The sequence below is a fragment of the Haliaeetus albicilla genome, chromosome 17 (assembly GCF_947461875.1).
Source record: "Haliaeetus albicilla chromosome 17, bHalAlb1.1, whole genome shotgun sequence".
Classification (NCBI taxonomy): domain Eukaryota; kingdom Metazoa; phylum Chordata; class Aves; order Accipitriformes; family Accipitridae; genus Haliaeetus; species Haliaeetus albicilla.
In genome coordinates, this window is record NC_091499.1 from 30,953,613 (window position 1) to 30,978,926 (window position 25,314).

Below are 25,314 nucleotides of genomic sequence, written 5' to 3' on the forward strand. Positions count from 1 at the left end.
GGCATAACATTCTTCCATCACTTTTAAAAAGCTCAGGGCCCAGTTCACTGAATTCACTGGGACTTCCCCTCCCGCCTTTATACCTTTGACTCCAAGTCAGCACAGACATGAAGCAAACACTCGGCATTATGTGAATTCCAGCTAAGCTGGTATTTAAGTGCTATAAGGACCCAGACCCTTAAGAAATTCCCTAGATATAGCCTTAGGCAGTTTCACATGACTGTATGGGCTGGTTTCCCCATATCACAGGGAAACTTTGAGGACTTGAAGTTTTCTTCAGTTTCTATCTTTCCTTAATGTCCCCCCAGCCTGTTTGTCAGCAGTATTTTTGCACTATGTTTGTGACAGTGGTTCAAAACTGCTGTAAAGTACAGCAGGGCAGTTATTTTACCTGTCAGTCAAATTTGTGGCATCTCTGGTGTGGTAAGCTGGAGGAGATAGCAGTATCGGCTCTGGTCTACTCCCCTAACTCCTAACTCCTGCATTTCCTCTGACATTTTGGTTTCAGTCACTTCTTTCTATCACTTTACTCTATGCAAAATTTTATTTTTTAGTAAAGCGCCCCTGATCTAAACCTATCAGTGTGGAATAGCTCACAGGAATTTCTGTGGGAACTTCAGCACAGTTTTTTCATGTGGCCTTTCTCCTCTCTTGGGGCAAACAAGCTCTCCCAGGTACACATTGGACAGAAGGACACATCACTTCATCCTGGAGTCTTGTCTGCAGAGAAGAGTGAAAGAATGAAGGTATCCAGACTTGAAGAGCCATGAGTCATGGACATAGTATTTCCAAGTCTTTCCATTCCCAGAACAGTTGGGGTTTGCAAAAATCATCCCAGAAGATAGCTTTTAAAAACATTTTCCCTCCTAATCAGTTCTACAGAGTTTCACTCTGCATGAATAACGTGTGCCCAAGGAGATGCCCTCCAAACCCATGTGAGGTGTGGGGCCTTGCTGCATTCTCCCCAGTCACAAGCTGAAGGCAAAACTGGGAGACAAAAGTGCTTTAGGACTCATGTCTAGAGAGAATGTTTTACAGAAGATGTATTACAGAACTGTAAGAAGTAAAACACAACCTTAGTCATTATTTTAGCAGTTAACTGGCACCAGACAAAACAATAGGAGATGAGTATTACCAAGTTTTAAAGTTAGCCATATAATTAACCAGAACAGTGAGCATAGCAGTTAGTCCCTCTATTCTGTAATGAGAAACAATTAAAAAAAAATCTAGGGAAATAAACCTCGGAACCAGAGTTGTTTTTTAAAATGAGTTTCTACAGGGAACACTCAACTTATAAAGAGAGATAAATTATAGGTATGCGCTTAATGTGTGTTTATGGTTTAGCCCCTAGGAGACAGAAGGAAGAAAAATGATCTCTGCTTTTTTCCATTTTTCCATCTAAGCTGCATTAGAACGAACAGTTGGGGCTGGTTATCCATAATTCACTGGGAAGTGGCTTTACAGAAAACCTTCTCAATATCTGCAGGCCTGCCCCAAAGCTGTCTGATGACGAGAACACCAGGATCCCTGTGGCAGAGTCACTGCCTGAGAGAGAGACAGTGGGAAGGACATGACCCAGGACCAATTAGCAAGGCCTAAAGTATTTTCACAGCAAGGCCCTTAGTTTTGTCCAAATATGATAGAAATACCAGAGGAACTCCATCTCTATGTTTTGGCTGTTAAGCCATGTGCACGTGCACGGGAGATGAGCGCAGCTGGTGTGCTTGGCTTGCACACCCCAGCGCAACAGGCGTTTTGCTTTTGCCCAGTTGCAGGGCTGGTGGCTAAGTCTGCACAAAAAGGGGTGTGGGGGGGCATCAGTGCTGTTTTTCTAAGCTGCCCACGACAGCCCTGTCCATGGCTTCACCTGGGTAACGCTCCACAGCCGCACTGCTGGGGGGAGCAGGGCATTTCCAAAATGCTGTGCCCTGGAGACAGGGCAGCATTGTCAGTGTCTTTGCTCTCTACCCACCTCCTGTCCCACTGCCTCTGGGCAGACTCCTCACGCTCTGCCTCCCTCCAGATCAAAATCCAGCACCAGGGAATCCAGAGAAAGCCTTGTTGTCTCAACCCTCCACCAAAGCTTGCACCACCACCAGCTTGGCTCGCTCCCCGCTTCCTTCACACCGAGCTCTTCCACTTCTCCCCAGCTCTCTCTTCCATCGGCATCCGGGTGCTTCCTTCCTCGGGGAAAAGCACGGTAGGCAGTGAACTGACACCATTCCCGCCGGCACCTGGGCTCTGCAGCTGGCCCAGGGTAACCAAAGGGCTTGTTTTATTTATCAGGTCAGGACTCAGGGGAGGAAGAGAGGTCATCGTTGGGGAAAACAGGCCCCTAATTACACTGTCAGCAGGTACAGAGGTTGACTGCTGGCTGTATTAAAGAAATAAAACTCAAAACATACCATTAATATGAACTCTCCCTGCCAAAGAAAACAAAGCCATTCTCCTAATAAAGCCCAGAAACAAGGGGAAGACTGCACCCGCAGCATGCTGTTGGACCATGCGTGGACCAGAAGAGCCATAACAAACAGGATCAACTTTGTATGCAGAAGGAGGGTGCCTGGGTGGTGAGAATCCAAAAGGCGGAGGCAATGCAGATGGGACAGTGTGTGGGGCTTGTCCAAAACCACTCTAAGGCTGTATACATGATATTCTCTGTACACATGGGATACGTAAGAAGAGCTTCCTGTGACTGTATTAAGCAGAAATCATGGCATATCCTGAAGCGACCAGTCCCCAGATGGACAACTGAGCCCAGTTGTCTGCTCCCACCTACATTACACACCTGAGAGTCACAGACTTCTCCCAGGGGATTGCCACCACTGTTTGCTATTGGAGATGCCACAAGCCCTGGGAAGCTGTAGCCTCTTTGGGGTCTGGATTACCCCACTACCAGCTGATTTGGGGAAGACAGGGCCTAGTTTCACGTCACAAATGGCACGGTTCCCGAAAGGCTTTTCTCTTCCGAAATTGCTTGTCCTGCCTAGCAGTGTGCCTGAGACTAAGCGTGTCTCCCCTGATGTCTCACCAGGGCTGATCTTACAGTGCAGTCTTTCTCACTGGTGCCATGATAAAGACTGCTCTATCCCTGTCCATCTCGTTTCACAAAATTTCAAGGGACTTGGTACCTGTGAGACCACTTTCAAATTTGGGTAAGATTGGTCAAGAGGCTCAAGTGCTCTGAGGTGCAACTGGCTGACAGGCAGCATGACTGCACGTGCCATGTGTCCTAGGAAACCCTGCTAAAGCCCAGAATGTTAAGGCACTGCCTCCAAAATGCACAGGCTGCATCAGGAGCAGTCCAGAGATTCCTTTGCCTGCGACAACTCCTCAGTACCCCCTCAACCTGGTTTTCAACAACCAAAAATCAGACAGCTTTGGGTTTCAAGTCAGCAGAGAGTGGCTATGCAGGCCTACCCCTTCTTACAGAAGGCGGCACGTTCTTAAAATCTCTTATATTGCAAAGAGGTGCAAAAAAAGCCACTTAGCTGAGCTGAGGCTCTTCTTGGTGTCGTGGTTTAACCCCAGCCAGCAACTAAGCACCACGCAGCTGCTCACTCACTCCCCTCCCACCCAGTGGGATGGGGGAGAAAATTGGGAAAAGGACTAAAACTCGTGGGTTGAGATAAGAACAGTTTAATAGAACAGAAAAGAAGAAACTAATAATGATAAGACTAATAAAATGACAGCAATAATAATAAAAGGATTGGAATATACAAATGATTCACAGTGCAATTGCTCACCACTCACCGATCAACGCCCAGTTAGTCCCTGAGCGGTGATCCCCCCACCCCCACTCCCCCCAGTTTATACACGAGATGTGATGTCCCATGGTATGGAATACCCCTTTGGCCACTTTGGGTCAGGTGCCCTGGCTGTGTCCCATCCCAACTTCTTGTGCCCCTCCAGCTTTCTCGCTGGCTGGGCATGAGAAGCTGAAAAATCCTTGACTTTAGTCTAAACACTACTTAGCAACAACTGAAAACATCAGTGTTATCAAGGTTCTTTGCGTACTGAACTCAAAACATAGCACTGTACCAGCTACTAGGAAGACAGTTAACTCTATCCCAGCTGAAACCAGGACACTTGGCCACAGGACGAGATTTACAGATATTAGTGTTAGTAAGCCTGGTCTTCCCATGCACTGGAGCCAGAGCTCTTGTTTCTCTGAGGTACAAGCGTGGGGCAATGTGAGAGGAAACACATCCCACACCCTGGGCTATAGGGTTGAAAGGAGTTTCAAGGACGGGCTGTATCTGACAGAGATGACTTCTTATGGGGCTTTTTTGAGCCCAAAGCCCCAATAAATGGCTCTTCGCTGCAAGCCAGGGTCCCAGCACCTCTCGCATGCCACAGACCCGTGCAGGAAGGACCACAGGACAGCTTTTTGTAGGGCCCTGCAAGAAGAGAGGGGCCATGCCATTGCACTCCATGTAGATGGAGCACGGCTAAGACAGTAGGGACTCAAATATTCAAGGCCTGCATGCAAAGGCTGCAAAACTCATGGGATGGTCAAGCTCTTGCTGATTTTGTGGGTGGACATGGTCATGAATCCCAGCAGAGTGCTGAGTTGTAGCCGCAGGCTGCATCATCTCTCATGGAGCAACACATCTGTTCTTACCATCTTTAGAATGTGTGAAGGAGAAAGTAAAGGTTATGCAGACTGATGCTGCAAACAGAATTTACTCTGAGCAATTAATTATGCCACAGGGATGTGCATGTGGCTGTAGGCACTTGAAAAATAAGTGGGCAGATATTGATTTAGGAGTCTTCTGTAAGGCTTCTGGTTTTTTGAACTGTTGAAGCTGAGGGGCAGGGATTCACACAAACAGCCTTATATTTAACTTACTGCTCTGATTATATAATCACACAAACACACCAGTTCTACAGCTACACATATAAATTGAGCCACTGTCCAGAGCTAACATTCATGGCTCCATATACATCTTGCTCACTGGCATCTTTATGGAGGCAAAGGTTTGTATAAGATGGAAAGTAAGTAGGGAAAACCAGTGGAATCACTGTGGGGCAGCGGGTAGTTAATTTTGGTGCTGCAGATAGAAAATCTGATGTATAAACATATCTTAATGTGCCTATTAAGCTTAGTGTCAGAGTGATATAGCTAATTCCAAATTCTGACTTCCAAACATATTAAAGTCTCAGAAGTTTTAAAGCAGAAAGAAAGAGACAAGCTGTTTGTTCTAGAATATAAAACTTCAACATGGAGATCTGTGTCAACTTAAAGAGCATGAACTATGTAGTTTAACCCAAAACATGAAGGAGAAATGGGATACTTGCAAGGATAGTGAGAATATTCCAAATAGTTCTCATTTCTAGAGAAATCCTATCCTACAGCTCTCTCCTGGCCCTATAGAATAAGAGTGAAATGAGAGTTGTGTACCTAACCCCTTTCGGCTGTTCTTAAATCCCAGTCCAAATGCCTTAACCACTAATATTTTCCCAGGCCCAATGATCTGAATGAGAACTTAAAACTTGAGTGGAGACAACAAGATAGAACCCAAATCTGGTTACATTGTTGTCATGCTAATATAATTCCTTTGTGGGGAGGGGACTCTTCTAATGCCCTGATTTTATAGGTTTGTGCAAAATACAGCATTGGTTTAGCTGGAGACATCTGGACTCTCCCTGTTAAATTAATAAAGGCTTTTTTTATGCAGAGGATTCTCAAAGGAAATAAGACGTTCACTAGTGGGTGAATAAAACATGGAATAAATTTGAAATACTCAAGAGGCAAAGAAAAGCACTGCATAAAATTAAAAACAAAAAGATGTGAAGTTCTTGATAAAGAAAAATAACAATGTAACACATGTCAAAGGCTATGCAGCCATGAGTAATGACAAAAGGTAATACTAAACATTGCAGAACCCTGATTAGCTTTGTAATAGTGTATAAATCTGTGAATGTACAACTTCAGAAAGAAGATTTAAATGTCCTTCTCTAAGCAGCTTACCAGAGCTCAGTTTTTTAAATCTTCATTATTGTTTCTTGCTAATTTGTTTTTACCAGATTCTCCTGCTATCTCCTGTGCACTCTGGTTATGAGGTGTTAAAAGGATTAGGAGCCCATGGATTTCAAGAGCAGTTGATCTTTTCTACACATTCGTGTTCCGAGAAACAAAAGCTTCATTGCTAACGTAAACTCGAAACTGAATAACATAGGTTATCCTTTGCAAAACACTTGGGGAGAAGATGCAGGCAAACAGCTCTGTCTGCTGCTGCTGACTTGTCACTACTCTAGGGTGGATAAAAAAGAAATCAGAGGTATGGCAGATTCACCACTTCAGCAAAAATGCTGCCCTCATTTCAGGATTATTTTGAGATCATGGTGCCCACCAGACCTAGTCAGTTCCTTCACCAAGAATGTCAGAAAGCAAAATAATTTAATTCTTGGATGGTAAACTTTAAATCCCAAGTGCCCTTATTCCGAAGTGTGGTGCCACTTGCGCATCTCCAAGTGCTGTAATCCCATGATCTAGAAGAACCAGTTTCACTAGGTCCAGGTTTTTATATCCCACCTCATAGCAAGGAACACCATTTCCCACAGCACACTGCGATGACTCTCTTGGTGCACACGTGGGTTGAGGGCTGCTCCACGTCTGTCTGTACCTGGCTCTTACAACCTGTGTGCTGGCCTTCTGTCACCTTGCACGTGCACCACGCACACAATGCTTGACAATGGGATATTGACCCTGGGCAGAACAACTGCATGGTACTGAGGCGAACTTTGACATTTTTCTGCTGGTTACTGAATCTGTAAAATCAGGCTTGCAAAAGTGGTACTGGATTTATGACACACACCATCTCCACAATCCCATCAGTCCACGGACTGCTGCTCCATTTGCTCCCTACCAAAATGATCCAGGCCATACGTGAAATACAAGGAGCGGTGGAGGCCAATGGACTGGATTAATCTGGAAAAGCAGAAGCCAAAGGGACATCTAATCCCAGCCTACAACTTGGGTGGCAAGTACCAAGAGAACAGAGCCAAACTCCCCTCAGCAGGTCCAGCTGGTGTAACAAAGGCAACAGCCACAGTTGCAGCTTGGGCTGTTCAGGTTGGGCATTGGAAAAACATTTTCCCAGGATGGTGGTTCATCCCCAGTCATTGGTGAGATGGGGGATCACCATCCTCAGAGGGTTTCAAAACTCACAGAGGCAAAACCACAGCTGCCCTGATCTAGCATTTGGTGAGAATCTTGCTCCAAGCAGGTCCCCTCTGACCAGCATTTCTGTGAGTCTGTAATTCTGTAAATAACTGTCTCTTTTTCCATTCCACAAATAACATCTCTATCACTTCCTCCAAAACTGCCTAACACCATGTATTGGGTTAACGTGGCAAGGTTTTGGTGGCCACGGTGACACTGATGCAGGGGTGGCTTTTGTAAGAAGATACCCTCATGTGGGACAGAGCCAATGCCAGCTGACTCCAAGTCAGACCTGCCACTGGCCAAAGCTGAGCCCATCAGTGACGGTGGTAGTGCCCCTGGGAGAATGTATTTAAGAAGGGGGGAAAAACTGCAAAACGGCAGCTGAAGAGAGGCATGAGAATATGTGAGAGAAACAACTCTGCAGACACCCAGGTCAGTGCAGAAGGAGGGGGAGGAGATGCTCCAGGCACCGGAGCAGACATTCCCCTGCAGCCCGTGAGGAAGACCATGGTGAGGCAGGCTGTCCCCCTGCAGCCCAGGGAGGTCCATGGTGGAGCAGATCTCCACCTGCAGCCCATGGAGGAGCCCCTGCTGGAGCATGTGGATGTGCCCTGAAAGAAGCTGTGACCCTGTGGAGAGCCCATGCTGGAGCAGGCTCCTGGCAGGACCCGTGGACTCATGGAGAGAGGAGCCCACGCTGGAGCAGGTTTTCTGGCAGGACCTGTGGCCCATGGAGAAGACCCCACACTGGAGCAGGTTTGCTGGCAGGAAGCTGTGACCCCATGGGGGACCCACGCTGGAGCAGTCGGTTCCTGAAGGACTGCAGCCCGTGGAAGGGACCCATGCTGGAGCAGGTCATGAAGAAGTGCAGCCCATGGGAAGAACCCACATTGGAGAATATCATGAAGGACTGTATCCCATGGGTTACACACTGGAGCAGGGGTCCCCATGCTGGAGCAGGGGAAAAGTGTGAGGAGGAAGGAGCAGCAGACACAAGGTGTGATGAACTGACACAACCCCCATTCCCTGTCCCCCTGCGCCGCTGGAGGGAGGAGGTGGAGAAAAAGGGAGTGGATTTGAGCTGGGAAGGAGGGAGGGGTGGGGGCAAGGTTAGATTTGTTCTTATTTCTCATTATCTTACTCTGCTTGATTGGCAATAAATTAAATTAATTTTCCCCAAGTTGAGTCTGTTTTGCCTGTCATGGTAATTGCTAAGTGATCTCCCTGTCCTTATCTCGACCCATGAGCTTTTCATCCCTGTCCTGTTTTCTCCCCGTGTCCTGTTGAGGAGGGGGAGTGATAGAGCAGCTTGGTGGGCACCTGGCAGCCAGCCAAGGTCAACCCACCACACACCATTTCTCTCAAATCATCTAAGCAACGATCAGAATTCAGTTTAATTTACAATTTATTTCTTTGATGGCCAAGCCAGTTTGAACCAGGTTTTGGCCTGGCTTGACTCCTTTCCCACCTTGCAATTTACTATTCCCTTGGTTGTGTCTGTACAACTGCTCTTGGGAAACTCCTTGCCTGCAAACAAGCTGGAGGCAGGTGAAAGCACCTTCAGCACTAGACAAAATGTCACACTCTGTACCGTCCAAACAGATACCCCCAACCTGAGCTTCTCTTGAAAGTTGCTGCTTTTCTTTTCAGTTCCAAAGAAGGGTTTGTGCACCCCAGACTGGGTCTGTTTCTTCTGAGAACGTTAGCTAGTCTGATGATAGAATATATTTCCTTTCCCTATAAAAAATTATTTACTCTTTTCAACAACCTCTTCCTCTGACTCTGAAGGCCTGTCCATTCTAGAATGTCTTCAACATGTTAACCAACAGCTCATAGACAAAAAAATAGCATGGGGTTGCAGTAACCTTCCAGTCTGATTAAAGAACAAGAAGAATTATTTTTTTCCTTTCCATCTAAAGCCTACATGATTGAATCTGACAACTTCTTGCTGAATTGAAACATGTCACTTCAGAAGAGGTCTGATCCAAGATTTCAGGTGATGGAAACCGTCACCATTCCTAGGAAAGTCACTGCAATATCTAGTTATCCACCTCAAAACCGAAAAATGCTACACTCTCCTCTGTGAGTTGAGCAGACTCATATTGCAGAATGCTTCCTACATCTGTCAGCTTCTAAAGCCCCCAGATTTTGAAAGCGAAGGCAAAACCAATTTTTCATTAGGCAAACTAAGGTCTCTCAACTATTGTCTTTTTGAACTGCATGTAGCCATGTGGCTAGGACTTTTCACATTGGGACAACATATGACATTTCCTGGCTTCACCTTTCTTGTCTGCTGAGATACAGATAAGAAAAGAGGCACAAAGGGAATCTGAAAGCACTTTTTTCTGTGTGTGACTTCTGGGCATAATCCCTGAGAGCCTTTAGCACAGCCTGGAGCAGGAGAAAGCAGGGCTGCTTTCATCATGGCAGTGCTGGGTGACATAAGCAGGGGGTTTGCCATTTAATAAGAATTAACACCATTACTAATTAGCACATTAACCCCTTAAAAGTTTTATTATTTCATCAATAATTCACCCAGTTTCCATACACTCAGATTCTCTGTCTCACTGTGGGCTTGCAGACTCTCTCCCTCTCTCTCCCCACCCCTTCATTCATTCATTTCTTCCCTCCTTTCTTTCTTTCCTTCTCATGTCCCTCTCCCTGAAATTTGCTTCTCATGGTTGGCTCAGCTGCCCTCCATAAGTAGTTGGGAGGTATCACTGACTGTTAGTGAAAAAGATGACAACTGTGCTTTATTTTGGAAATTGGTTTGGAGACACTTCATCATGTTCATGAACATTCAGGCAGGGAGGAATAGCAACAGCACACAAGCTTGAGTAGTACACATAAAAATGGAACAAGATGGGTAATGTTGATTGGGGTGGAACAAAGGGGATTGAGAGAGAAAGACAGAGAACTACAAGACCTATAAATAATCTTTGACAAAACAGCTTTAATTTGCCAAGCAGTGGAAGACTTGCACAGCCAAATGAAGCTTATAAATGGATGGATGGGATTGAAAGGACAAATACTGGAGACAGAGAGATCTGGGCCAAATAAGACTTGCAGAGCTCTGCATAAGGGTACCTGTGTGTTCACAGCTCCCACCCCAAGGTTTTATTGGCTGCAGAAATACTAAGACAATACCATCACTTGGGAAAGGCTGCAAAAGATTATAGGATGAAGCAAGAGTTTGCAAGGGGCCACTATAGACATGTAGCCCGGAAAAAGATGGCAGCAGTACCACCTGTTTTGGGAAACCCTTCAGCAATGCTGCAGAGCATGAACAGGCTTTCATTCTAAAGGGAAATGGAACATATGTTATAGGTGAGTTGGTAGCAAACAATACATTGGGAAGATACATTTTGGGACATTACTGGAAAATGGAGGGAAAGAATAGCTTGATTAGTGGGTTAGGGTTATGTTGAACATTTGATTTAGCCAACAGTCTGATCTCTGTGGGACCAAGACAGTGGAACAGGAGTTTTGAGACAGTTGAGCTTTCCACAGGTTCCAATTCAAAGCTGAGAGCGCTTCACTTAGCCACAGACTGGGGCTCTGGGAAGGATCCCCTTGCTCTAGGACAGAAACACTTTGATCATGTTGGTGTCCTCTTCCTCTCGAAGTCATAGAAGTAAACAAATAGGCTGTCCTCATGACTCTCAGCCCAGGACAAGAGCCTCCTGACCCTGACGAACTTGCACAGATATATCCAAGAAATAAAAAAATATTCTGCTAATTCCAAGGGTAGAAATTCTGGAAGGGTGTATTTCTATTCTTCGATAGGCTGAGTGGGCTGAGAAGAAAATTGTAATGGCAGTTAACATACCTGGGATGTGTGGAAGGAGGTCACAGCTTAGGAAGCCCTCTCCAGCCTGTGAGACAAGGAATGGCAGCAAGGATGTCAGTAGTGTCCAGGGGGAAATCTGGGCTTGGCTCACATTCTGCACCAGCCACTCAGGAGCAACACCTGCACATCAAAGGGCTGTGGAGTACCAGATTTAAAAAGATATCAAGATGCCAAAAGAAAAATCCCTAATGGGGTGGCAGGTAGGTTTAAGCTTGCCTGCTCACTTGGCTTTCACAGACACCGTCCATGCCTGTGGGACATCATTATACACTACAGGTAGGCAAATGTCATCCCTGCTTGGCCAGGCTGCATCACCCATGGGCACAGAGAAAATTCATGTTTCTTTGCACCAGCCTGAGCAGCTCTTGGCCCTCGGGGAGGTGCCTGCCCTGTTTCCAGACCAGGGACTCCTCAGCTGATGGCCCAAAGGTCCTGCCGTGGCTTGCAAAGCCCTGTCATCCTGTATCAAACAGAGCATGGCATGTCACCCAGTCTGCTTAACATAGAGGGGACGTCCCCTCCCCATGGAGCAGATGAGCTGGGGCCCCGTCTAGTGAAACTGGAGCGTATCTTTGAAAAGGATATCTGCTCTGACTCCAAGGAGGTGGCTCTTCCAGGGGCTGTGCTTGGCTAGCGCAGAGACCCAGCTCTAATAATTCACTCACAACACAGCTTTTCTTTGCCTCCTGCTTAGTTAACGAGAGCAGCAGCAGCAGCTGCCCATGAAGCGTGCTCAGAGCGTCTGGCTTTGGGATCATACCGCGCTGCGAAGAAAAGGGACCCAGGATGAAAAAACCAGCTGCGTATAGCTGAGAGAATCCATTGCTGGTTTTCCCTGACTTTGGCCTGCTGCAGAGAGGAGATTTCTTGTTTAAGTTCTGACATGATAAAGTCACTTTGAGTGTTATCAAAAGGGATTTTTTCAGGGGAATTTATTTTGCAGTGACGGGAAGATGCCATTGCATGCCCAGCCAAATTAATTTGGAAAGGCTCATTTGCTATAAACCAAAGCATCTTTTTCTCTTACCATAGACAGAAAAGGCTGTTCGAGAAGCAAACTGGAGCTTTTCTCTCTTTTCCACCACAGCTACTATCCTGACAGCCATGCTTAAGCTCATTAGCCAGACACCCTGAATTTCAGGGCAGAAAGAAAAGCCAGAAGAGAAGCCAGAAGAAGTCTGAGTTGCAGCACAGTAAAAACCATGGGTTTAGGGATCACCAACAAATCAAAGATCAAAATTCAACTTGTGGATTCAGGAGACATGTATGTGGGAATTTGCCTTCCTGTCCTGCAAAGCATTTTGTCATTCTTACAGGAAGGATAAGATCTGGTAGATACAGATCTCTTAAAGAATTGGGTTTAATGTATAAATCTCTCCCTTTGCCAATAATTAAGAACCACTACATTATGTCTGTAGTAGTGCCAGGCAAACCTGCTGGAGGTGGTGCTGCATACTGGAGCAGGAATCCCCCCATTTTAAAGAGCTTGTAAATGATTTAGGGAGATGCATAAAGTAGCATCATTGCCAGGTTCCCTGGTTTGTGCTCTGTGTGTGAATGTGTGTATATGTGAATATACATCTATATGTGTGTGCTGTTATCAACTGCTGTCGCCCAAGATAAGTGAGCAAGGACCAGTAGCAATACAAGACTCCAGGCAGGGTTCACATGAATGGCTGGACTGGAAGAAGCCCCTTGTGCCCAACGCAGCAGGTTGGGATTTGCCCATGGGTTGTTTCACAGCGAAGGCATATTTCCCAGGGCACTTCTGCAGCCACCCACGACTTCAGGGCACAGCACAGGGCACATACATAAAAATCCTGTCAGAAGCTTAGCTTCTAGCACCATCATGTTGAAATCTGCCCATGCTCAAGGGAAGATGCGCACTGAGGAAACCGGAGTCAGCCTTTTTGGTTGTCAGCAAAGGGCACTCTTCTGGAAACGTTTTGGAAAGAAGATGTGGTGCAGAGCCCCAGATGGCAGGCCAGTTGTGCTTCTCTGTTCAACCTTCACCTTGCCCCGGTGACTGTGTAAGGCTGGTGCGAAAACAGACCCAGAACTCTTGTATGCAACTTCCACTGATAAGTTAACGGTACTCACAGGTAGTCTGCAATGCTCTAGAAGACAGAGGTGTCCTCTGAGCATTTTTTTATGAGGAAAGTGAGTTTCAGAGGGAAACATGCGCATTAGCAGGGCATGCATATGCACATATAAGCATATATGTAAGATGGACAGGGACGTATACTTAATGTTAATACACAGGGCTGCCTCTGCTGACTGCAAGCTCTGGAATGGCAAGTGTGGGAAAGTGGCTGCTACCTCAGATTATTGGGAGTTAACTGCTTGCTTGATACAGAACATAGCTACAATTAATAGAAGTTGGAGGTCTTTTTATGGAGAAAGAAATGGTCCAGGAGTTTTATGGGTCCCAGAAGGGATAGGTGAGGTTGTGGTGGAGCCTCTGGCACTGTGTGGCTCTTCTTTGGACAGCACTGAGTCAAGGGCACTAACAGGCGCTTTGTACTGTTGAATTATTCAGGAGTCCTTCACAGATGACTGCAAGCAAGAAGGTCCAGGAGGAAGTTTAGGAGAAAATGCTCAGTGTTCAAGGAGGAAGTTAAGCATAAGCCAGATTTTCACAGGACTTCAGGCCAGTAAAGGGTGGCAGGCTCTCCTGACGGATGCATAGGATATACAGAGAAGGCAGTTTCACCTTGTTGCTGAAAATCTTTGCAAGTGAAACTTTATGAAAACGAAAAACCTTACCCATAAATTAATCAAACCAAAGTAACAAGGTGGAAGAGACCAAGTTAAACATTGGTAAGGTCCACTGAAAGCCAGATGATGTATTGTAGCATTTATGTGGCACCTGTGATTGACAGTGTTATGGGGCTGTTCAGCCACCTCTGAAGAGTTGACATTTCTTTTATTTATCAGTATAGCAGAGCTTCCTCTACACAGGCTGCAGATTAGACATGTCCCTTCCTTCAGCCATGGGACACATAGAAAGACCGAGATTAAACAGCCCACAGTTTTTCTTCCAGATATGTGAAAGAAGTAATAGTAATGTACCAAAGTGACATTCAACCTGCTGCCCAGACAAAGGCTTAGAATTGATGTTCCCAAGAGCTTTTCGGAGGTGTTTTCTTCTTCAGTTTCCCAAGAGTTCACAAAGCTTTTAAGGCCCAACAGCCCTCAGAACTGCTGGGACAGTACTTATATAGGGACAGTGAAGAGAAAACACGGTGCTGTGGCCTCCAAAAGACCACCTTTCCCAGCAGCATCTCATCATCGTCCTTGAGAGGTACCCAATTCAGGCAGCTGCATATACCACACAGTGGCTCACAGTTAAGACAGCCCCTCATCAAAAGGTCCTCAGAGATACAGTTCAGCGAGACAGCTGGCTGTACTGAATAGCCTAGAAGATTACCTCAGCAGGATGTTTTTGTAACTTTTGAAATACAGAGTTCCCTTCAAGGACAAGCGGCAGATATTTAATGGTAAATCATATGTCAGAGACAACCTACAAGCGAAGCACACAATAGGTAAAGGCTGACCCTATCCATTTATCAGGATGTCTGCTTTCTGCCAGAGGAGACCAGGAAATCTGTTCAGGGTTTTTTTTTCACTCTTTCTTTTCTCTACTATCCTCCTTGGGGTTTTTTTGCTTCCCCTTTTTTTCAGCTCTACTGCTCTCAGGAGTGGCAAGGCTTAAGAAAAACTGGCTTTAGGGACATTTCTGGTCATCAGGACAGTGAGTTGATGTTGGAAAAAGCAAAACGTCTGTTATATTTTCTCTGAGGCCTTCAAGAAAGCAGCAGCTCTGTGTTGCCGGTGGCAGAATTGTAACCTGACAGTGCAGGTGCCAGCAGTCTGGCAGGGAGCTAAAAACTTCAACAAAGTCTTAGCTGGTCTGGGATGTGCAGGGCATATTCATCCTTGAGAAAGAACCACTAAAACTTGTTCACACCAAATTTCAGTTTTGATGAACCACAGATTTGCAGGCAGTAAACACACCATCCAAAAGTTCTCAACCAGCATTAATTTTAATAAGTTTTCTTTTCCTTAAACGTCTGGGGTTTTTTAGACAGAGCATCAAGAAAACTCACCCTATGACAGTGTTCCTGCTGTGAGTATAAATGTCCTTCTCATTACCCAAATGACAAGAAGTGTCAGAAATTGTGCTGTCACTCAGTAAGCCACAGAGCTGCATTTATGCTTAATTTCTTTTTTTTTTTTAGTGCTCAAATTGAAGTGCAGAGTCCCTACAAACTCTTACCTTGATTATTGCTGGCTATGAGCCAAAGCACACTTTGCTCAGCTTTCCATAAAATGCAAATCATGAGCAATCCAAGAGCTTCCTGCAGTATCTTGCATGAAAGGAAGATGGATCTACAGACTGAGAAGAGGGAGCACACTTGTGATCCCCTCTGAAGCACCTCAACCAGCTCTAAAAACTGTCTACTTTGTTAACCTGCCTCTATGTCAGCCCAAGAAATAGGGCTGACTTCAAAGAACAGCTCAAGCAAGTTCAGCAGGGACTACATAGTTTTTAGAGATTCCCCAGCCAGGGTAAAATCTTGGTACTGTTCAAGGAAAATATAGCATGCTGGATTCAACAGCCTGAGAGATGTGAGGCTGCTGCAGCTCTGTGCCCCCAGGTCCAAACAGCAGTGAGCCTAAAAATGTTTTCCCAGTAGGCACATGCACACAGTACACATTTATATACCACATATATATATATATGTATATACATGGCTGGCCACACAGATCACAGACAAACACTCACATCAACACAAACAGCACCAGCAGCCTCATCTCAATCCCTTCTCTAGCTGAACAGAATAAAGGTCCCCTAGTGAGAACCTATACGCACATGCATACCAAGTGGATCCCTCCAATATCTGGGCTCAGACACCCAGTCTCCCCAGTAGCTGTCCCAGATCCCAGTCTCCCCAGTTGCTGGCACCCGGGGCCGTATGAGCCCCGAGGCTGCAGTGCTGCTCCAGTTGCTGGTACAATCCATCACACACATGCAACTGGCCAGGATACCCTCGGTCCCACAGCCAGACCCGCTGTGCTCTTGCCCCTGGAGACACACAGATGCTTTCACACCCTGAGCCGGCCCTCAGAGACCCCCTTGCCCCTTCCTCCCAGGCCACGCCACCGGCTAGCTGGCTGGTTCAGCTTGATGTCAGCCAGCCATCACACACCCGCACTCGCTCCGGTCACACTCCGACCCACGGCCAAGGCCAGCTGCCGCACTCACGCTCCCATACACACAGAAAACAGAGTCCCTCACCTAGGAAAGGGTTAGAGACCAATTTAATAAGAAGATAGGACAGACTGCGCTGACTGGGTGCAGAGTGCAGCCAGGTGAATGTACTGACCAGCAAACTGTTTACATGACTGGCCCTTTTATCCCCTTACCCCTCTATTTTCCCATTCTTGTTCCTCCCCAAATCACATAAACATCCCCCCGCCACCTTTTCCTCCCCCCTTAAGCATCCCATAATAAGTCCCATGCAATTCCGAAACCCTCTTCCCTTGCAGCCCATAATGTGCCCTGCACCCTAGGCAGTGACCCCCCTCTTATTATGAAAGGTGATCTGCAGAGCTGCTCCCAACGACTCACGGTGCTGGGGTTCACCCCTGAACGGTGGGACTGGTGGCAAAGACGCTTCAGTCCTCGGGGATTTTCTGGCATCCTGTGATGTATCTGGGGCCAATGATCTGTTTGGAGGAGTGTTGCAGCGCATCGCCGGTGCTCCCCAGATTCGCACCCCCTGTGCTGAATTGGTAAAAGGCGAGCGCTCCCTCGCTGCCTCTCTCACCGCAGCACCTCATCCATCACCAGTTTGCACAGCAGGCTCACCGGCAGCGCTGCCAGCATTAGCCCATCTTTCCTGACCTACGAATTTGATGCAGCTGGCCCTGCTTAGGATAATGCTTCCTAATGGGAGATGAATATGTCTGTCCTGCTTGGAGTCAGGTGTTGCAAATACCAGACTCAAGCACCCCATACAGCATGTATTCCTATCTCCCCACACCCTAAACTGTGTGTGCCACTGGGTCTCACTGCATTGTTTTCCTCTGCAAAACCACCCAGGTAACCTCACATACTTATCACAGTCCAGGATGTCTGTTGCTTTTATCCCAGGAATTTGTGGTGCTCTTGCCTCACCTGCATGAAGGAGACCCACCAGTGGGGTTTCTGTGGCAGACACATTGCTATTTCTCTGACTGCAGAATTATGAAGGTGCTTTTCAGGCATTGAGTGTTTCAGTGCTGTTGGGGCACACAACACTGAAGAACAATGGTGCAGCCACAGGGGAAGAGCAAAGCTGATCAGACAGTCTGAAAAAAGAAAACTGCAGGCTTCATTTTCAAAGAATGACTGTTTCATCCTTGCTATTCCTTGTTCTTAGGTTTGATATTATTATCTGATGTCCAGTTATTTCTCCCGACAAAAGCTCTCCAGAAAAAAAACCAATCTTACTCTCTACTCCCTTACTAAAGAGATGAAACATAGTTCCTCTGTGGAGTTTGCTTCTCTGGCACAGAATTTTTGGGGTTTGTTTTTAAAAAGAGCTGAACAAGGATTTTGTTGGATTAACTGGCTTTCTCATAATAAAAGCCTTGAGTAGCTCTAGTTGTATACTTGGCTTTGTTTACAAGAATTCTATCAGCTTCTCTTTTCTCTGTAATTTATTTCCCAGTGTTGTTATCCAGCACACGTTTTTGTAATTTTTTTTTTCCCAAATGGGCTGATTGTTCCCCAAATGCCTGAAGTTGTTTCTGTGCTAATTCCTTAACTCAGGTTGCTGTGTCCTGTACTGCTGTCCTTCTCACATCCCTCAGCAAAAAAATGAAGCAGCAGAGGTGTACTTTTTTCCAGAGATCTGAGTGGCAGATTGGAAGCAGCAAAAGGAATGCAGAGGATGGATTTCCCAGATTTTGTGCCATGCTACAGAAGCGATAGCCCATTTTTTTCTGTTGAGATGAAAACTTTTCTCAGACTCTGACAGAGGGTTTCCATGAGTGGAAACCACCGGATACAACTTTATTTCTGTTAAAATACCAGCATTGTGGCATTGCTTTTAGACTAGAAATATGTGAGCAAATCTGGTCTCCCTATCTTGGCATTTCCCTTTTCTGGTATATTCAAATTGATGGGTTAAGCTTGACTGACTGGATGTTATCTGAATGTATAGTTAAATATATGATATAGTGTCTATGTAGAAAGGGCCATCTGCAGATATGAATACTTAAATATAGGATGTATTTTTTGGAAGGGGGGGAATGAGAATGAAGATATTTTACTTTCATTTTCCAATCATAAGAAAACCATAAGCCCATATTTTAAGCCTAGTGGTCTGGAGAGTGTCAGTTTGACTAGAAGAATTAAATTTGATGTATGTATTTCTGTCCTGAAGTTCAAGACCCTAGGAACACTGCAGGTCTGAGCTCTGAATCAGTTCCTTGTACAATATATGTCTTAACACCACAAATAACTATTAAACTCTGAGGCAGGAGTAAGGGGGAAAAAAACCTCTAAGAATCAAGCAGTGGACAAACTTCAACAGTCCAGGCCAAAAGTAGTATATCAGTATTCAGCTTACTTGAATTTCTGGGTTTTCTCACATCTTCAGTTCCCTCCTCCACATCATGCTTTTCTCCTAGTCACTTGCTTTCTTTTCCTTGCATTTGATTTTGGGAACACTGAAGTCAGCGTAAGCCCTCACACTGGCTGAGGCATCCTTGAACCTCTGTATGCAGGCTGTGTGTGTGCACCTCGTTCCACCCAGAGACCCTGCTCCAGGTGCCCTCGATGGTGGCTCTTAGAGCAGATCTGTCCCACCTGCCTTGCCTTGACCCTGGCCACACATAACATACAGGATTCAGGATTTGAGTTGACCTCAGGTGTTTTTAATAACATGAAAAGAATGCCTTAAGCAACAATCTGGTTTCAGTAACTGATCCCCTGAAGAGCACATTCAGCAGTTGCTCTCATACATCCCACTTTCCCAGGCCTTAGAAAAGAATTGCCCTCCTCCAAACTCCAGGTGCCTTTGCAGCCCCACAAAACGTAGCAGCTGGTGAGCATGGCCACATGAACAACACCTGAGGTACACAGTCTATCTTCACTTTTTTTTTCCTAGAAATTTTTTCAAATTTGGTTTGAAAACTTGCCAGATCTTCAACACAAAAGCCATGGGATGCTGAAGAGCTTTCAGCACATTCAGTGCTTTTCTCTGTGAAATCAAAACTGTCCTGCAGTGCCTTTGGCTAGCCCAGTGCCAAAGTGGGTCTGCCTCTCCATCCCCGCGAGGCAATCCTAGCTCTCCTCATCACACATGATGTTCCTGATATCTTGTCCTATTGACGAAGACACAAAGAACAATTAATGGCCCTTCTATGGAGAAAGAGCAGCTTTTTTATGAGTGTAAGGCTTTTACCATATCCCTCTTCAGTCTTCTCTTTTCTAAACTGAACCACTCCTGTGCAATTCTTGCACAGATTGTTCTCTAAGACAGTAAATCAGCATAGCACCTTGATACCTCCCTGCAATTTCACAAAATGCTCCTCTCCAAATATCAGTTCTGTAATAAATCCAACAGGTGGTCTTTGGAAGCAAGTATTTCTCCTTGTCTTTATTCCAAGCCCTGTTATCCCCAGATCTGGGTGCCTATCGAGCCCAGAAGAGCCTAAACAAGCAAGAACTAGGTTGAGGAGTCTCCTGTCCTGCACAAGCCAGAGCCTCATTCTCCTAGATACAACTATCACCTATGTCTCAGACTAAAATGTGCTACAAGCCAGCTCCTGGCCTTGTGGAGCTGGAAATGGGAGGAATGGGATGTAAATCAACCCAGATCGTTGGGGACTGAGGAAATTCTGACAATCCTTAAGGAGCTGAAGATCCTCTAAGGAAGTTGGGAAAACAGCTAATGTTCCCTGGGGCATTGAATCCTCTTCCAAACCTCATTCTGCTTACACCACACATCTCCTCTTTCCCCTCCAGCAGAACATCTTTTTACCTGATGAAGTCCAGGAGCCCCTGCCACAAAGCCTTGGAGATCATGGGCTGCCACAAAACTTTAAACTGGAGATATGTGGTTCACGGGGAAAACTCAGAGGGAGCTCCCTGTGACTCCTGCCTTTTGAGATAACAAGCTTGTGTGTTTAAACACTTCCAGACCTTCTACATAATTAGTTCATTTTCTCATGCAGTCACATGCATGTGATTTTGGGTGATGCACAGGCACATGTCACAGTATATTGGCGGGCAAGACAGACTTGAAGCTGGATTTGTAGACCTAGGTGAAAATCCCAGTCTGGAAAATGAATGAGGGACTGCACTGCTTTTTTCTCCTCAGCTCGGTAGAGTGACATTTCTGCCTGCAAACCAAAGGATTCGGTACATGAAAAAGTCCCAGAATTGTAGTTGAGCAAGCTGATATTGCTGTGAAAGGTGCTCACATGTAGAGATTGTCCCAGAAAGAGTCAATACCAGCCTGAACTCTCATGGTAGGGAAAAAAGTACAAATAATTACTCAGTTTCTGGAGAAAAAGATTGGCAATAAAAATACTCTCAGGGTTCACAGCACACTATAAAAACTGACAGATAAAAAAATACACGCTATTAATCTGTCAAGCAGCTCGTGTTACAGCAGGGAGAAAACATCAAGCACAGGAGCTAGTACCTCCAGCACTTTGGGAGAAATGGCAAACATGAACAGCAGAAACTTCAGTTATCCTGCAGCTCAAATGAAATTTGTGGGACTTTGTCAACCACACTAAATACAGGAAAGGACTGAATGAGCAAAGCTGGGCAGAGGGACCGCAGCTTAATTCAGCTCCAAGATGTGTCTGAGACTTAAGATATTTATGTAGGTTTACCTCTTTGCCTACAAAACTCCTGTGAACAAGTTATCCAACAGTATTTCCTGGCAAGGCTGCAATCATAACAGAAATTTCCATGTCAGAAGGAAACCCAAAAGTAGTGAAGTATGCAAACAGGGGAAAAGAACAGTAATTCATAGATTTATTTTAAGTTCAAGAGTTTGTTTTGACTTTTTTTATAACATTTTTGACTATTTCCAATTTATCTGATACCTAAACTCATATGGTAGCAGAAATACTATAATCTAAAAGGAAAAAAAAAATCTGGATGGTTTTAAAGGAAAAAAATATTCAACTACTATGTTTTGTCAGCCTGGCCACAGTCACATTGTTAGCTGGGGAGCAGGGCAGGGGCATGTGTGTCTTTTTTCTTTCTCACCCAGGCTGGGACGTGATCTGAGGGAACCTTTGGGAGCAGTCAGGGTCCCCCATGCAAACACTCAGAGCTCTGAGCTCAGATCTCAAGGAAGGACCCCCAATAACAGATTCCAGGAGGACAGCAGAGCAATTTAAAAGTTGGTACCTCTAATTAGCAAGCACGTATTTCCCTGTAGGGCAGAAGGGCTGGAGGCTCTGCTAGTTCACAGACATGCTGGCTGTTCCTATTTGAGTACCCACTTCTCATGTAAGCCCCAGCCTGCTGATCTTAGCTTCAACCCTGTGCCTCAAAGCTCCTGCACTCAAAGGATTCAGTTTCTGTGTGGGGCTGGGAAGGACTCGTTTGGCTGTTTAGGGCTGAACTCACTGAGGAGGGAGAAGAGGAATCAAAGTGAAGATTGGGAAGGACACAAGCTCACCCATCAGCTGCAAAAGATGCCCCTTCAGCCTTTGTAGTGCTCATGAGGCAGAGGGTTTTCATCCTTCAACCTCCATCCTCCCTAATTCTCCTGCCAACCTCATACCCACAAGGGAAAAGCAAGTCCTTCATACAATCCTCTCTCTAGAAGACACTCTGCAATTTGACTTCATTGCCAGTTTCTGTTGTGTTATTTATCTCTCACTGCTGATGCATTCATATGGCCAAGGCAATGTGCAAACAGAGCAGTATTAACCTGCTCTCCTCTCTGCATGGTGCACATGCCTAGGTACAAATCACCATGCTTTGTACGGAGCAGAGGAGTGACAATGCTGAACAGCAGGACTCGCTGGCTCTGTCTTATGTACTGCAACAAAGATGATAAGAAGGGAAAATAAATTGAAGTTGGCCTTTTCCAGTCAAAGTGACTGTTTGAAGGAGGGCTCTGCTTTACTTTTGTCTTTCACCCTCAACTCGACCAAGAGAGAGACTTGCAATCTGCAGAACAAAGGCTAACCCTTTGCAAGGTACTGCAGTAAGGACCCCCCTTTTTAAGTAAGCTCTGGAAAAATCACTCACCTCTTCAGCCAACAGATGAGAAGGAGGCATCCAACCCCCAGAAAGTTGCAACACGCAATTCTGTCCACAACATCCTAAAAGCCAAGGACAGTAGAGAAACACTAGAGAGGAGCACCAAGACCACTGGATGATCCAGTTTGAGTGCTATGTGGATGACTGCTCTGCTGATACCAGTGACTCTCACACAGCACGTGCCTCCCATGGTACCTAAATATTATTATGAGACTGGACAGCCCACCTTGTCAAGATCCAATGCTGTTTTATGCTGCCCTGACAGCTTTCTGGCTTTGGCTTCTTTTTATTTTCATTTTAGAGCATGTTCACGTTAATAACAGTGGCTGAGATGTGTGTTCTCATTACGAATGAAAATCTGCTCTCCAAAAAACTCATCAAGCAACACATTCTTGTCTGAAGCAGCATTTTAATGGAAGAAAAGCTTCATGTACATGTTACTAAATATCGTCTTCTTACAGTTGCATACTGCTTCCAATAACAGACTTTCCTAAGACTCAGCCATGCTGATAAATGTCATTTTTCACTATAATGAGAAAGCAGGGACATTTTGGATAGGTGTTGGTCTATTTCACATGCCTATAAAATACACTGAAAAACAAAAAAAGGAAATTCCTTCTATTCCTTATGACCGTGTTCTTGTCCTTCCACCACAGAACAGTGGATTTCCAAGGCTCACATCCTCACATCTACAAATCTGCATCCTGATAACCAGGCAGATAAATGTATAGTGATATGGTGATGCTGTTCCCAAAGAAGCTCATGATCTAGGGGAGCTGAAGATTGTTTTCTGTTGTGAATAGAAATTAATTGGTCTCTTCTTCCTAACACCAGCCTAAGCTGCTTGTTTAGCAGAGTAGCTTTATTTATAACCATTTTGTTATTTGCAATGTGCTGAAAGACAGGAAAAGTTTAAGAGTGAAATACTTAATTCCCTCTACTGAAGCACTGATTTTGTTGCACCTGTTCTTGTCAGGAGTGGGAGAGTCCATTCACCCTGCCACAGCCAACAAGCTACACATCTTTCTAATTGTGGGCATGCTTTCTCCTCTTTTCCACGTAAGGAGAGAAGTGGTCCTTGGCTCTGACAGCTAGGCACCAGACATGTGAGCTATGACCCACGGCATCCCATCCTCTCCCCGAGCTCTTGGCTCACTCCCAGACTACAGACACATACCAGAGCTAACCCAGAAGGTATTGACAGTGCTAAATTTAGAGAAGCAACATGCAGCAGGATGCAGTGGTGTTCCTGGTACCTGAAATCTAGCTCGGCAGCTGTGGTATGACAATGCTGCTTCTCCCTGTTCCCATACACAAAGCTGTACACCTCCCACCCCCTGAGTAGGTGCATCCATCCAACCGAGATACCACCTTGGTACACAAGCACCATTGGTGGAAAACTGGCTGGCCAGTCAGGCTCAAAGTGTGAGCAGCATAACTAGATCCGTGCCCAGCTCTATTATGAGTGGCCTTTAGGAAGGCACAATAACTACCTGGGCAGCAGGATTTGATCTGCCAGGGGGAACACTGGATGCCAAGTCCAACAGAGATAAGTATAGAGATCACATCCACATCCAGAGGAGCTTTGCATGGCCCCATCTGCCACAGCCCCAAATGTGGGAGAAACTCGTGTTAGCAGCACTTTCCCTTTCAGCCAGCCCGGCCTCCCCTGCTCCTGCCCAGTTCACTGCCACAGAGCTGAGCACCGGAGCAGCACAGAGGGGTCACTGCTCCCTGCCCCCCTCCTTCCCATCTTGGCTTGGCAGAGGCACTTCTGTTCTGCAAACACAAGAGAATTAGCAGCTCCCAAGAAGTGAATGCACTTTTTCTTCCAGTAGCCAATGGCCCAAAATAAAATATTGCAGCTCTTGGTGCTGTGTGGGATGGTGAATTACAATAATGCTCTCTAGGACACCTATGTTGTAGACTTGGTTGTGGCATACAGCTACAGTACAGTACAGTACAACTTTGCCAACCTGCAGATTAGAAATTACGGTTTTACTCTTACTGTTGACACCCTCCCACCCTGTGATGGATGTGTCTTGCACTAGAAAAAACATAAGCTATAAATGTATAGCTCAAAAATAAACTCTTAATAAGGAGTTGAAAACTTGTTTCAGCTTTTTAAATGCAGCCTGTATATTAAAGAAAATGGAGTCTGAGTAAGGTAAATAGCGGAGGAGACTACCTGAGCAAATAAACAAAGCTCAGGAACTGAATGAATGAGAGAGCACCATATGGTCATGGCACTTACATATCTAATGGACAAAACTGGTAAAATCAAACAAGTCTTTACATACCAAGCTCTGAGCTACTCTGTTTGTCACGGGATTAAAAAAACCTGGGGAACTGGAACTACAGAGTGGGGAGAGGAACTTCAGTTCATCTTCTCAAGTCCTTTGCTCTCACAGTCTGGTGCTTCTGTAGCATTGGCAGATGACCTAAAGCAAAATACTTCACAAGGAGGAATTTACACAATGTGGATAAATCCACAAAGGCACACCTGACATTAAAAATATCCTAATCTGTTAAGTGCTTAGAACCATTTTAAACTTCACTCTGGGGCACAAAAAGATGTGTTTGACTGAGTTGTATTGAAATTTGTCATCCCTCCCACAGTCTGTCTACAGTTAATCACTACACACGCTGATTTTGCGTGGCATGACATAGGAAATCTGCTTAAAGCTCTGTCCGAAAGGAAGCATTTCAGCTCCTGTGGAAACTATTTTCTCAGACAAGACTACTTGCTAAATTCAACCCCCAAATAGTTTCCATCTCCCTGAAATACCTTTTCTTTCTAGTTTACTACTGATCAAAGTTTCTCTGCTCAGGTCCCCCAAACTGTCCCACAAGGAGAAGGAAGGAGAAACAAGCTGAGATTCAAACCTCTCTCCACAAATATGCTCTTCCTTGGGAGGGAAACTGGCAATCTGTGTTGGGCCTGCCAGAAAGTCACCTAAAAAAACAGCTGAAAAGACAAATTGGGGTTAGAGCTGGCACTAG

At 45.5% G+C, this 25,314-nt stretch overlaps 1 long non-coding RNA gene across 1 annotated transcript in view; it reads right to left on the bottom strand.

Moving 5' to 3' along the window:
• LOC138689601 (uncharacterized) overlaps positions 1-22,583 on the bottom strand; it is a 35,687-nt gene extending 13,104 nt beyond the window's left edge. The window contains exon 1 of the long non-coding RNA XR_011328519.1: positions 22,300-22,583. This is a non-coding gene — a long non-coding RNA (uncharacterized lncRNA). The remainder of the gene's footprint in view (positions 1-22,299) is intronic.
• Between the last annotated feature and the right edge of the window lie 2,731 nt (positions 22,584-25,314).